We start from the raw sequence: 15,180 nt of genomic DNA, 5'->3' as shown, positions 1-15,180 counted from the left end.
GTATATATTATTATTATTAAATAAAAAATATTTTAAATATTTGATATAATTAAAATAAGACATTAAAAATAGTTAAAAATTTTAATTTATATTTTAATATAAATAAAATATTAAAATATCATTACGATTTATTTAAAAAATACTTTATATTTTATATATATGCGTGTTTTCGTGTCATGTAAAATTTTAAAATTTGCATATCGACGTGTCTCGTATTGTGTCGTGTCCCATGTCTGTATCCGTGCATCGTAGTTATCATCATTTACCATTTTAAATTATGAGGATTCTTCAAGGTTTTCTTACCTATCAAAATGAGCTATATTGTGAAAAATATTTATATATATTGTGCTATTTTTTGTATGATATAAACTTATCTGTAATTATATTCTTATGAAATTAATAGTAAAAAATTAATAAATAATTTAATAAAATTAATTAAATTATTATTTAATAGTTACTAACTATCAATTTTTTATAAAGATAATTGTATATACTTTTTTATCTTTTTATATTACATTTTTATGTAGCATTAGTTAAAGTATGTATGGTTTATATATCAATCCTTTTTGTGATGAGTTGCGTGCAAAATGACTATAAGGTAATAAACTAATTAGTTATTACAATTACCGTATAGTTATTATTACAATTAAGAAACCATTACTAAACAACCATGCTAGCCAGATTAGAAAAATTTTTATGTACGATTGTATATATGTACCAACATATATATTTATAAAGTTAAAAATAATTAGATAAAAACAATTATATAAATTTAATAAATAAATGAATTCAACTAAAAAATTAACTTTTTTTTTATCTAATATCAGCTAATTTTTTCAAATGATTTTTGTTATCTCAAATTTAAAATCCCAAATTATAAACTAAATCATAAGTGTAAAATATTGTTTTAATTTTCAATTTTTGGGATGAATTTTATTTTGGGTTTTAATATTTTGATCGTCTTATTTTTATCTCAAAATATTTAAAATGACATCAATATTATCCTACCGTCAAATTATTCTTTACTAATAATTAACGAAATTGAATTGTTAAAACTACGTTTGCTCAACCTCCTTCTCATATCTTTATTCTCACAATAAGTCTAAATTCTATTTTTCTACTCCTTTTTTCTCTTCTTTTTACACTATTAATTCTTCAAAAGGGATTTGAGGAAGAAGAAAAAGAGAGCAGAAAAATGAAATTTGGACTTGTTGAAATGGTAAAATGGGAGAGGAAAATTAAGCAAATGTAGCTTTAACAAAAACATTATTAATAGTATATCAATTTCATTAAGTGTTATTGTTAAATGTTAGTAAAAAATTTAACCATCGGATAACATCGATGTCATTTTAAACGTTTTAAAATAAAAATAGAATGATTAAAATATTAGAAAATGAAATAAAATTCACTTCAAATATTAGGGACCAAAACGGTATTTTACCTCAAATATTAAATATGTGAAAGTTGATTTGGCCGCATGGAAGAGTTGAAAAGGCTTTCAAGCATGATGTTAAAAAAATTATGAAGAGAGGTATATATATGATATATCCCTGTCCTTAAAAGGTCAAACTTAAAAGTATTTGCTGGCCTGTTGGTGGTCGTTTATGGATAACGGTTGAAATTTATAGAGGGAAATAATCTCATGCTTTTGCTTTGAAAATAAGTACATAATAAACAATTAAGTATACAAAGATTATTGTTATGTAATAATAATAATAAAGGAGAAAATGGCTCTTTGTGTGGTCGAAATTAGATGGTGCAGGCAGGCATATGAGTGTGTATATATATAAGAGATGTAGAGAGTAGAAGATAATTAAGTGAGTGGGTATGAGTATGAGTATGAGTATGAGTATGGATAGCGGGAAACGGTTGATGATAGGTTTGGCATTATCATTGTCAATGTTAATAGGGATGTGCTTGAGCCAACAAGTTAACAATGATGCTAATAATATTATTCCATTAATGCCCTCAGTACTTTTGATCGGCCGTCCACTTCCAACAACACCTCTACCTCTAAGGCAGCGTACTATTCCACCAATTAGAACTAGAATTGGACCACGTCCATTTCCATTTCCATTTCCATTTCGATTTCCATTTCCACCCTTACTACCTCCTCGTCCTCCATTCTTTCTGGATCCCCTGCCTCGTCATGATCCCCTCATCCAACCACCTCCTTTAGGCTTCTCCTCCCCTTCACCCCCTCCTCCACCCTCTGCTCCCCCTTCTTCAGCCCCTACTCTACCCTCTACTCCTCCTTCCCCAACCCCTACTCCACCCTCTACTCCTCCTTCCCCAGCCCCTACTCCTTCCTCATCCCCTACTCCCTCTATCATTTCCATCCCTTTACTACCTTGAATCGTCCTGTCTTTTAATTTAATTTAATTTGCAGGGTTAATTACTTGTTGTTTGCTGTTACAGACATGTCATCAATTGTGTTTCTTTTATAAATCATCACTTTGTTGCTCATATTAATATATATATCACTATGCCTTCCTTTCATCCCCTCCTTATTATCGAATGTACGTACCCAAGTGACATCCATTTATATCGATTTATATACCTGCACAAACTGACACTCACCGACTTATGCTATTGCATCCAATAACCGAAAACAATAAAAAAAATAAAATAAATTAATTACGGGATTCTTTTTTTTTTAATATGTGCCTACGTTCTACAATATTAATATAGATTTTGAAATTACGATAAAAAGAAAGTTTACATTTTACAATGAGTATATATATTTTTCAAATTAAATTTTGTGTATATTTTTAGAAATTTTATGCCACCATGCCAGCAGACGCATTCGAAGTCACAAATATCTACTATTAATCCACTATAACCGCAATTTAAAACTCTATATCTGCACAAAATATCACATATATCCAATATATAATATAACTAATTATTGAAGAGCATAATATCATTTAATTAATTTAATACATTACATACATATAGAGTTCCTCGATCCAAAAAACGACAGAAAGAGCACGATACAAATATTGCATCATGTTAAACTCATGCAACTTTAATTTGCCATCATACTATTATTACGAAATGCAATATATGCATGGTTTACAACTTACTAGTGGTTAACTCAAGATACATCGCTGGCATATATATTGTTAGAAACTTGGAATATAACTAAAATATTATAGAATATAGTGTCCAAGCACATATATATTTCTAATTGGTTTATACTGACTCTTGATAAACTTTGCAACTATATTTAGCTTCATGTCCAAAATAAAAAATCGGATCCTAAGATACATACGAAAATACTCAAAACATCCAAAATTAAAAAAAAAATCTAGAATCTACTAAAAATAAAAAAATTATCTACTAAGAAACATCTAAAATAAATCGGTAGATCAAGAGAGAGAGATATGGAAGGACGATCGAGGAAGAACTGAATAAGTGGAGGTAAAAACAGAGACACGATATGGCGACAGAAAACAAAAGAGTAAAAGTAGAGATGACAAAGACGACAATCAATATTACCAACAGTAAAATGACCATTAGATGTTGAAGATTTCAATTTTAAATTAATTAATTTTAAAAAGTATTAATTTAATTTTTTACGATAGTAAATAGTAGACACATTATGCTTTTTTATTAATTTATTATGTAAAATTTAATGATGATATTTATTTGAGTAAAGCTAGGGAACCAAAAGCATATCAGCCAAAATCCAGCCAAATATTTTTTGATGAATTCAAAATTTTTACGAGTTAATATATATGGATATTTCTTCTACTAAGTATTAGAATGTTTCTTTTTCATATTAAATGGATGTTCTTTTATATATTTTTCGAATTTGTGATTGTTAGAAGTAGATAGATTAATGTGAGAAAAAAGAAGAAGGTTCTTATAGGTTTTAATTAGGTTTACTTAATCAATTTAAAATTTTTTAAATTTTGAATTTAAAAAATTTAAAATTAATTAATTATTGATATAAATTAATATAGTTTTGTTTAGTTTTTGGCTGATAAGCTTTTGGTTCCTTATACTTTTCCTATTTATATATACTGTTAGCTACGTATTATGATGTATCTATTTATAAAAGATTGTTATACAAATAATAATTTTTAGAGCAAAATTTTATCTGTTTTAGTAAGATTTGTTATAAATAAAAAATAGTTGATGAAGATAGATTATATAAAACTCAAAATAATGAATGTTTTATTGTCTAAAACTATATTTTTATGATTATGTGATAGCAACGGAACACACACCATTATAGATAATGAAATATATGGATAACTCTATTTTATTTCGCATTATTTATTGACAGAATAACATATATATCTATGACTTACTATCATAAAAGACTTAATTAATATGTTTTTAAAAAACTAATTAATTTTAAGTCGAAATCTTTAAGTATCTAATTGCTATTTTATTCTATTCTAAAATTGAGACCAAATAAACCGGTTAAAACGAGAACCATTTCATTATGCAATTTAGTTGATAAGTTAAAATTACCTGTTTAAGATCTGTCCATAAATTATTATACCAGTCAGAAATTGTTTGATTGGACCATCTTAAAAATTTGTTGATTTTTGTGTTGCTGTCTTCTTTTTTTTTATGACTCTTGTGTTGGTATTTTTAATGGAGGGTGTTGGTATGTTTAATGGACTATTCATAACAAGACGACGTATATATATATTAAAAAATAATTTATTTAATTTAAATTAAATATATATTAAAATTTAAAAGATATAAATATATTTATTTTTAAATAAAAATAAAAATTACGTATTAAGATATACCTAAACTAATAATTTTTTGTTTATTTTTTTTATTATTCTAAAATATAAAATATATAACACCGTGAATATTATACATACATAAACCTTAAAATTTGACTTTTTTTTATTAAACTCTTATGTTATATAATTATATTGTTTAAATTTTTAAGTTGATAAATTAATAACTAAAATGACTCAATAATCAATTCAGCTCGATGACAAAAAGATGATACGGTTTCAGATAATAAAAAAAAAAGAGAAAGTGAAGATCAGTTCTATAAATGAGAAAGAAAATTTAAAATTAAAAAAATAAAAAAAACTGTATATTCATAATTAGATTTTAAAAAATATTAGCCGATATATATATGTTGACTTTTTAAATAAAAGATTTTTAATATGAATTTTATTATGAATTCTAAGACATATAATAATATTATAATATAATAAACACAAGAAAGCAATAGCTTTTGCAAGCTTTAATTAATTTAGATATTTTAATAGTTAATTAACTTATAAATTACATCAGCTCGTTGAAAGGCCACACAAATTAAATATATAATTTAAAAAAATGATATTAAGAAAGGCGTGGAGGAATAATGACTCTTGAAGTTCTTCAAAGCTTCCATGCTCTTCCATGAGCTCAATATCTATTACTTAGCCTTGAATCATTCTATATAAGGTCAACTGGTCAAGAGCACCATCCCTGACTTCTCTTCAATTCCAAAGAGAAAATCCAATTATATATATTATCTTTGCTAGAATGTGTTAGCAAATTTGTTTGAAGAAAAAAAGTACATTTAAATTTATTGAAAGTTTTAATTTTTTGTTTGGTTAATTTTTGATTTGACAAACGCAGAAGTGATTTTGATGTCAAATCCAAGTTTGCTAGAAGCAATAATTTCTAACTTTTGCGTTTCACTAACCGATTTTTAGCCATTTACACTAAATATCTATTTTTTCTTTACCAATTTTATCCTTTAAACATGTTATTGTATTATTTATGAAATTCTTATTATTTCTCCTTATATGAACTCTCTTTTTCTATTATTTATTATTTTTATTTTTTTGTTAAATTTTTATTTGACATTATACACTCTTATAATTGTGATTTTTGTATATTATATTTATTATTATCTTTTCATAATATGATCTATTGATCACATTAGGTAAAGTAAATTAAACAAAAAATTAACCATAAATAATAATAATAGTAAAAAACTATAGGTACTAAAAAAGAGTATTAAAAGAACTAAAAATATACTATATAAAATATATCATCAAGAACTTTTAGATTTATTTCCATCTCTACAAGGATAAATATTTAATTTTATTATTTTTAGTATTCTTTTGTATAATTATAATTCTGGTATATACAATTTTTTTATTGTAAGTTTTTTTATAATATAAATTATGATCCCATTAAAAAAAAGATAAATTAAATAAAAAATTAATCATAGGTATTAATAAAATCATAAACGTTGAATTTTATTATAAAATTAATTAATAAAATTATTCAAATATCTAAATTAAAATAACTGAATAATATAAAAAAATTATTTAAGTTGATATCTATTTTAGTAATTTTTTATTTAAAAGTGATTTTGAATAGTGTAATTCAAATAATATTTATTTTACTATAATCCATTTTGATATAAAGATAGCCAAACATAAATCATTTCAATACAAATTTATTTTTCATCAAAATCAAGTTTGCAAAATCAATTTTATACAAACATAACTTAGTTGCTACTACTAATTATCAAACCATGGCATGTGGCAAATTATTCATCGCACCTAGTTTTCTTATTGCATTGACATTGTTGTTATTATCATCGTCATCGTTCTTATTAGATATTAATTAGATGCCACGCGCTATTCTAATAATTATTGACTCATTTTATAAATAATATAAAGATAAATATTAAATTAATATCCAAAAAATTTTAGTATTGATAAAATACTATTTAATTTTTATTATTAATAAAATGATACTTGAATAATTTTAAAATTTGATAAGTATATCTTCGTATAGAGCACTTTAATAAAAATAATATTAAGCTAACTACCAATTTTTGTTGACAAGACAAATTTATTTTAAACTGAAAATTTTAATTAAATAAATCAACATCCAATTTAAAAATTTCTTAAATCAATTGGATTTGCCCCGTTCTTAAATTGTTCTATTCGTTCACGTGTTTTTTAAATTGTAAAATTAGAAGATGCATATAACTAGGGCTCGTAGAAAATTTGCGAAACCCATCCATGCAAACTTTTGAAGTGGATGGTGATTCAGATATTGTGAGCAAAATCTACAACGAAACATGTTTTTGTTCCTTTTCAGTGGTTCTATTAAAATCGAAGATAACTGGCAATTCTGATAGACGATTTCTGCAATGCCCTATGTAAAAGGTAAGTTTGAAATGTTTATGGATATATAACGAAGTAATCCACTAGTTCTCTTTGTTCCGTCTTTTCTGGTTATTCAATTTTAGTGCTCAATCATTTTCTAATCCGTGAATTTCTTGTTTCGTACTAGAACACACAAATGTGGTGCGAATATTTTCAATAGTTAAATGAAATACAAGAGCAATGTGTGGAAGAAAAAGTATCTTCGAAAAATAGTAACATGGTGCGCAATCTAAAATTAAAAAAAAAAAGCAGAATCAATATCAAGTGTGGGATGGCTTGAAAATTGATAGGACGATGATGGTGTTATATGTGGTGAATGAAATGAAGGAGCATTTAAGAGAGTTGAATTGCTTCTGATTTTTATTTGTATATGTTATAATTTGGTTAAATTTGACTTTTTAAATATGTTTTATTTGGCTAAGTAGGTAGATAGTATAAAATTTAGGAATTTAACAATAATATTTTGTTACTTTGTAATGTTGAAATCATTGTAATTGAGATGAATTATTCTTCTGTGAACGAATTAATCATGAATGGATGGTGTTTTATTCTTATTTTATGAATGAATTATTGTTATTGTGATGTGAACAAATTATATAAAAATAGTATTATCTTTAAAAATAGTTGTAGCAACAGAGTTGAATATAGCAAAATTCTATCCTAATTTCATTCTAATTGACAAGTTATAATATGTAATAATATTACAGATATTTTGTTTAGCACTAATACTTAAGGATTCAATGCTCAAGGTCTCAAAACATAAGCTCCATTGTTCATAGGAGAGTCATATAATCCAAATTAGACACAACAAAGTATCACTAACATAACATGAAAATAGAAAACATAATTATTCATAGTAATATACTTCAGATATAAAATAACACTAATATCTTACAGATAAATAGGATAGCACTAACATCTCACAAAAAATTAGGATAGCACTAAGTCACTAACATCTCATAACATAAAAATAAAAAACATAAATATTTAGAATAATATACTTCAAATCCAAAATAACAATAACATCCAACTGAATAACCAAGAATCTTATATCACTTCTTCTTTTTATTTGTGGATGACTTTGATGGTGGTAGTTCAGATGACTTTTTTTTTTTACAAAGAGGGGATGAGCATAAAGCCTGTAAACCTGTTCTAGGTAACTAGACTTACTACTGCAATAATTTTTTTAGTCATATTTAATGGCTTAAATGGAGCTGATGTTTGGGCTTGAAAAATAGATCTAATCATTGGATCTTGTGTCATTAATCCAGACCCATTACCTGGGACTGCACTACTCAATAGCCTTATTGAAATTAGAGCTTTAGACCCAATAAAAAGTCTGACAACAATATGTTTAACCCTAGTTTGAGGAGGGAATGGTGGTTAATGGTGTCAATATGTTTGGCCCTACTTTATAGGGTTAGAAGAATAAAAAGTCTTATAATTAATAGGGTCAAATTTTTAAAAAGTCCTCAAGGCCAAAAGCCCTAGGGCCAACCCATGGGTCACCTAATCCTTTTTTTCTTTATACATTCTCTATCTCAACAACACACATAAAACTTATTAAAAGTCATTAGCTTTTTCTATCCCTTTGTCATTTTTATGCGTAGAAAATAAAAAAAATAAAAAATAAATGTTAATAATGTGCATTGATCATATTAAATCCAACTTTTAACCATATACATCAAGAAATTAAACATGACATTTATTATCTCATCACCTTTCTCCTTCCTCTTTAATAATATCTCTTTAACTATATCTATCAAAAAATCAAAAGAACAGAACATACACACTGAAAAATGAATAAACTCTAAATACAAAAATTTTAAACTTTAAAACTTAAATTCTGAAACTCTAACTCTTAAAATTATAAATCTTAAACTCATAAAATTTTAAACCTTAAAGTAAAATCTCTAAAATTTTAAAAATTAAATACGAAATTCTAAATCATAAAATTATAACTCTTAAATTCTAAATTGTAAATTTCTAAACTTGTAAATCTTAAAATTATAATCTCTATATTTTAAATTATAAATTTAAAATTCTAAATCTCTAAAATTCTAAACACTAAATATATAAAGACATTACAGACATTCCAATATACATATATTATATAGAAAGTGGAGACTCAAATGTGTCCTCAGATACTTCGTTGAGTTTATCACTTTTCTGTCTAAGTTAGGACATCTGAAAGCTACAGTATTTGCTATATCTTTTCTAGGCAAGAACCTAACAGCAAAATCATTTACAAAACAAATTGATTACTTACTATGAAGCTCACTAGATAATGGACTTTAAAATAATTTATAAAATATAATTCATTTAATACACACAAAGTTATTATTCTTATTTTAGACATACCCTTAATAATTCATTTAACATTCTAAATTAAACATTACTGAACATTATAACACTTTGAAACAACTTTTCAAACTAAATTTTATAAAAGAAAAACATTTGTGCAAGTGCATAAAATGATAAAATACATATTCAGAAGACCCCTCACAAATTATCACTCAAATCATTTGGCAACACTTTATTCCGCTTATCTATAGTAATTAATTATGGTGAATAATTTGATGAAATAAACTTGAGAATATGTAATTATAAAAAAATATTAAATTTGTTTAAGTTTCATTATAATTCTTCTTAATATATTTTGATTCACATGGGCACCTCAAAGCCACCAGATAAAGAATAATGTAATGGAAAGTTTCTACAGAATGAAATAAAATAGTATATGCCATTTGTAGAACTTGAATTGAAATAATTTAAAAAGAAAAGGAAACAGTAAAAGCATATAGTATTATCAAAGAAATAATGAAGCACAACTCAAACACCAGCTAAAAAAACAGATAAAAATACAAAAATATCAAAAATTAAATTGGTAGGACTTGTAGGGCTTATAGGGCCAGTCTTATTTTGATTTATTTGAAAGGGCTTAATTAGAGCCGAGCTTACAAAATATAATTTTGTAATTTTTGAGACTATGAGCTAGAATTATTTTGGAGGCAACCTTAAGGTTTAGACTAAATTGACACTTCTAGTGGTGGTGTAGCTACTGCATATTGGATAGGAGTTGGTGGTATAGTTAAAGTGGCTGCCACTCTTTTTCAAAAGGTGCTGCCTCTTCCTCTTGCAGAAATTAGATTACCCCTTACAAAAGTAGAACTACCCCTCCTTATAGTTGTTAGTGTTGTTGGCCTTGTAGTCACTTGAGATGCTGTTTTTGAGCCAGTTGCTACTATAATCAAGTTTGATACTGCTAGTATAGTATCTGTATTCAGGGATGGTGCAATTGTTATAGTGGTCCCATTATTGATAGTGCTCTAGATCATTTTGGTAATTAGTTAAAAAAAAGTTATATAAATTCAGATCCAAAACTTTGTGAATAACAAGTTAAGCTAAATTGCACTCTTTACCTCTTTAGGCTGACTTTGTGGATAATTTTGAGTGAGTTGTTCCTCATCCGCAACATAGACAGTATATGCAGCCTGTATAGTATCCTCCTAATTTACTTCTTGCTCTCTAACTTCTTCCTCATCAATATCTTGCATCTCAATTACTATTTTAGTTAGTATTTCTGGACAAATTCTACTATTATGTCCAACCTTACATAGACATAAACAATGAAGTAATTCAGCATTTACATATACACAAACAATTCATTTATATTTTCTTAATAGAGATTAATTAAACATTTTGTTTGACTTACTCTATTGCAGGTTTGACATGTTATCTGTCCATATCTTTTCTTGGCATTATATTGGCTTCCGAAACATTGCTCAATGATGTTTTTGGCCCTCTTCTTTGTAGGCCTATCAATAGGCCTTTTGTATGGAAGAGAGAGACATGAAAACTCTTTATGTTTCTCCCAATACTCTTGACTTAGTATACTATTAAAGTGAAACTGATAAGTCCTATCGTATAACTTCATGGTAAGTTTGTGATGGACATAATTTTCAGGCTTTTCATTCTTTTTCTGGATTGCTGCAATTCTATGACAGTATGGTAGTCCAGTGAGTTGTTACTTTCTACATGAATATGTTCTCTTCCATATGTTCACTCTCACTCTATGTTGTCATTTTCTAACTTTAAATTGGTTGTGCTAATCATTACCAATCCATTGTGCTTCCTAATAGTTAGCTTGTCTTTTCTCCTTTTCTAGTCTACTGATTTATACAGGGCTAGCTTTTTAATGTAGGTCATTAGTGCATCTTTATTAGTAGCTATTGTCTTCATGATGTAGAACTTAAACTCCTCAAGTATTGTCAAAATATTCTTTCCTCACAGACCCACAATTGTGAATTAAAAGACTCACAGTTGTTGACTGTTAGATTATCTACCTTCGGCCACTTAGAAAACCTTAATCTCGACCATTGTTCTTGCTTAAATTTTGACAAATACTCACAAACTTGTATATTGATCCTTTTCACATTGGCCATGGCATCATTGAACTCCTAATCAATTGTTGCTTTTACACATTGTCAAAATGCTCTCTTTAGTTCTTTATCTTTCTATCTCTTGTTCAGATTTTTTTCACATGTGCATACAACAAAATATGTGCTTAACACCCATCATGACATTCTATAATGCTAGTATTAGTCCCTACGTTGAAGAGTAGATTCAATAATTAGAAGATATTCATGCAATGATATAAAAAATCTAACATGACAGAAAAAAGGATCATAGTGCATACTGCATATCACCTTTTACTGGTCAGACATAAAAATTCATTTATTCTCATTATAGTCTCCTATGTCGATATGTATTTTCTTAAAAAAGAATCTCCAATTTTTTCTAATCTTTGCATTCACAATCCCATATACGATTGGAAATAGTTAGTTGTTCACATCTTAAAAAACGGTTGTTAGCAATTGTCCTCCAAAGTAACATTTCAGAAATATCGCATCCAATTTAATAAAGGGTCTACACCCTGCTTTAAATCCATTATTGCAAGCAGCCAAATAAATATACAAGTTCCTAAACTTTGACAATCCATCTGGCTATGGAGTTGTCTCCATGTTTGTTCTTGACTCGCGATTAGCCTTTGTTATTTCGTACCAATAGTCTCTCAATCTTAAGTATTAATCCTTCTCTGTGTCTTTAATGACATCTTTTGTCTTTTTCATAGTCCTATACATCATCATTTGATTAACCAAAATGTTATACTCCATTTTAAATCACTCATGTGCCACTCCCTGTAATATGTTGGGATGAATTCTGAGCCTTGACACTACCTCTTCAGCAACCTAAGCACATGTGATTGACTTATTCTTGTTGCTTCTTGGACAAGAATGTCCATCTACAAATGTTTTAATATGAAATGATGCTAGATAGTTGGTCTTGGCACAATAACACAGCCAAGGCAGTCAGGGTCATAGCATATCATCATGCACCTCTTTTTCTCATTCCTAATATAGAATACATGTCTCCTAGGTCAATGATCTCGAACTTCATGTTTAACTCCAGAGTAATTTTTTCATACGGTGTCCTGGGGTTATGTTGAGAAAATATAGGTTCCGCTTCATCATCAAATCCAGAAGGGTTACATAGTTTTTCAAATTCATATTGATACATTTCAGGTCTATTGTCTCCATCTTCTCTATTCAGGTTAGGCACCTCTATTCTTGGTGCTTCATTGTCCTTTCCAAGAACAATTTTTTGTCCAAACGGTTGAGATCTTAGATAATTTCTTCTTATGTTTGGATTTTCATCTATTTGTGTAACATCATCTGTCACAAAATCAATTAAAAAAGATAAATATCTCCTGTAACTTGTGTAATGATACAACATGTTTCACAGCAATGATACAATATTTACTGAGATATTATCTAATTAAATAAAAATAAAAGATTTACCTGTTGTATTTTCTGTAACAACTTCCTCTGTCATCATATCATCCATAATTGGCTGGTCCAAATTAGCACCTTCATTAGCATCATGAGAAGTACTTTGATTGTGGTCTTTGTTGGTATTGTCATTATCAGTATCATTCTCATGTATGACTTCATTTACTGTCTTAGCTTATTTAGACAATTCACTAGTCATTCTTTGTTGGGTAAATCAGTTGGTGGTGATCTTGGATGTCTCTTTCTAACTTTCTTAACACCTTTCTCTAGAGCTGATACCATTTCAGTGCATTATTCCCATTCATTTCATTCACAGCTTCATTCTTAGCACCAATCACACCTTCAATCAACTCATTGATCTCAACAGTGGCCTCATTCACAATTTCATTCACTATATTCACTTCAACAGCATCTTCGTTCTCCCTCTCATTAATCTCACCAACTATCTTATTAGTAACTTCATCTTCGTGCACATTATCAGCAGGTGGATTGATTTAATACACACTCTTACTACTACCATCAGAGATCATATCTTCCTCAATATAACATCGGAGTTGATATCAATAGGGTAATCAAAATAAAGATAGCCAGTGTTGTCATTCTTCATAGCTTTCTCACATATCCTCATAACATTAGTATCCATTCTAAACACTCTCAAATCCTTAGCTAAATCTAGATCAGGTTCTAACCAATAAACTTCAGTATATCGAGAGTAACCCAAGTATATAAATAAACTTTCAACAAAAAATAAATTGCATGTCTCCACATTCACCCTATGTATCTTAGTTATTAAACTCTCTTTGTATGTCATATTATCTTCCCTACTCCTTTGCAAGAAATTCATATGATGATACATAAATATAACTAGACGATCCATCTAAAAAATAGTAGAAGAATGATGGAATGAATAAACCAGAAGTTATAATAGAAAAAAACAAACAACAAAAATGATGAACTACCAAAACAATCAAAGTCATCATAAAGTAGTCTACAGAGGCAACATACATAAAACCACGGAATGAAGCAAAAACTACCTCTTCGTAATGTCGTTCACAGTGAAAAGTGGAGTCGCGATGATGCCCCTTGCAATCCCTTACACTTGAAGTTTTAGATTCGACAATGTTTCTCACATCCTTTTGTTCTCTTTCGTGCCAAAATCGACTTCCACAACAACGTCTTTCACTCTCTACGTGACTTTGCAGTTTTACTCGTAGTGAAAAAATAGGAGATAGACTTAGTCACAGTACCTAGTAATAACGGTAGCTAATTAGGGTTTAGGGAAAATTCAATTGATTTAGGAAAAATCCAATTGAATTAGGAATTTTTTAAGTAGGATGATCATTTATTTAATTAAAAATTTTAGCTCAAAACAAACTTATCTTGTCAGCAAAAATTGGTGACCAACTCAGCATCGTTCTCATTGGAACTGTGCTCTGGCAAGCACGAGGACATGCTTGTCAAATTTTAAAATCATTCAAATACTATTTTATCAATAACAAAAATTGAATACCATTTTATTAGTATAAAAATTTTTCGAATACTAATTTAATATTTACTTCATAATATATAGATAAACTAACCAAGGTGAAAAATCATATCATCATATCATCAAGTGTATGTGCATGCATATATGGTCTTTAATTAGTGCTATATCACCCAGTTACCAAATTGCATGCCATATATGCATCCATATTATTGCATTTCCTAATAATGTGACAAATTAAACTTTTCATGAAATACAAATTTTCATTGCTGCTATAGCTATTTTTTTAATATGAAAAATAAACTAATTAAATCTCTAGTTTCTTAATTGATATCACTGATGCGCGTCATTCACATTGACGTAGTAGGGTTTATTAGAAGCATAATAATGTGTGTTAGTTGAACGTTCTAAACAAACATGGCTTTTTATTAATTTGAAGTTACAGTATGTATATGTGAGTAGTTATTTATTTGCTTTGCATCTGAACTTCATAATTGTGGCATCTACCTCTTTGTATATGTTGTTATTGACTCTCCATCACACCTAACTAACCATATATTTATGAGTTCTATATATCCCACCGCAAGAGTGGTTCATTTCATTTGGAAGCTTACCCAATTCTTATTACGGCTTATCAAATAATTAAACAATATTGAAAGAGGAAAGTTCTACTTTTTAGTTCTTT

Source organism: Arachis duranensis, chromosome 3 (genome assembly GCF_000817695.3).
Source record: "Arachis duranensis cultivar V14167 chromosome 3, aradu.V14167.gnm2.J7QH, whole genome shotgun sequence".
NCBI classification, from domain to species: domain Eukaryota; kingdom Viridiplantae; phylum Streptophyta; class Magnoliopsida; order Fabales; family Fabaceae; genus Arachis; species Arachis duranensis.
Note: the sequence above shows the minus strand (reverse complement) of the source record.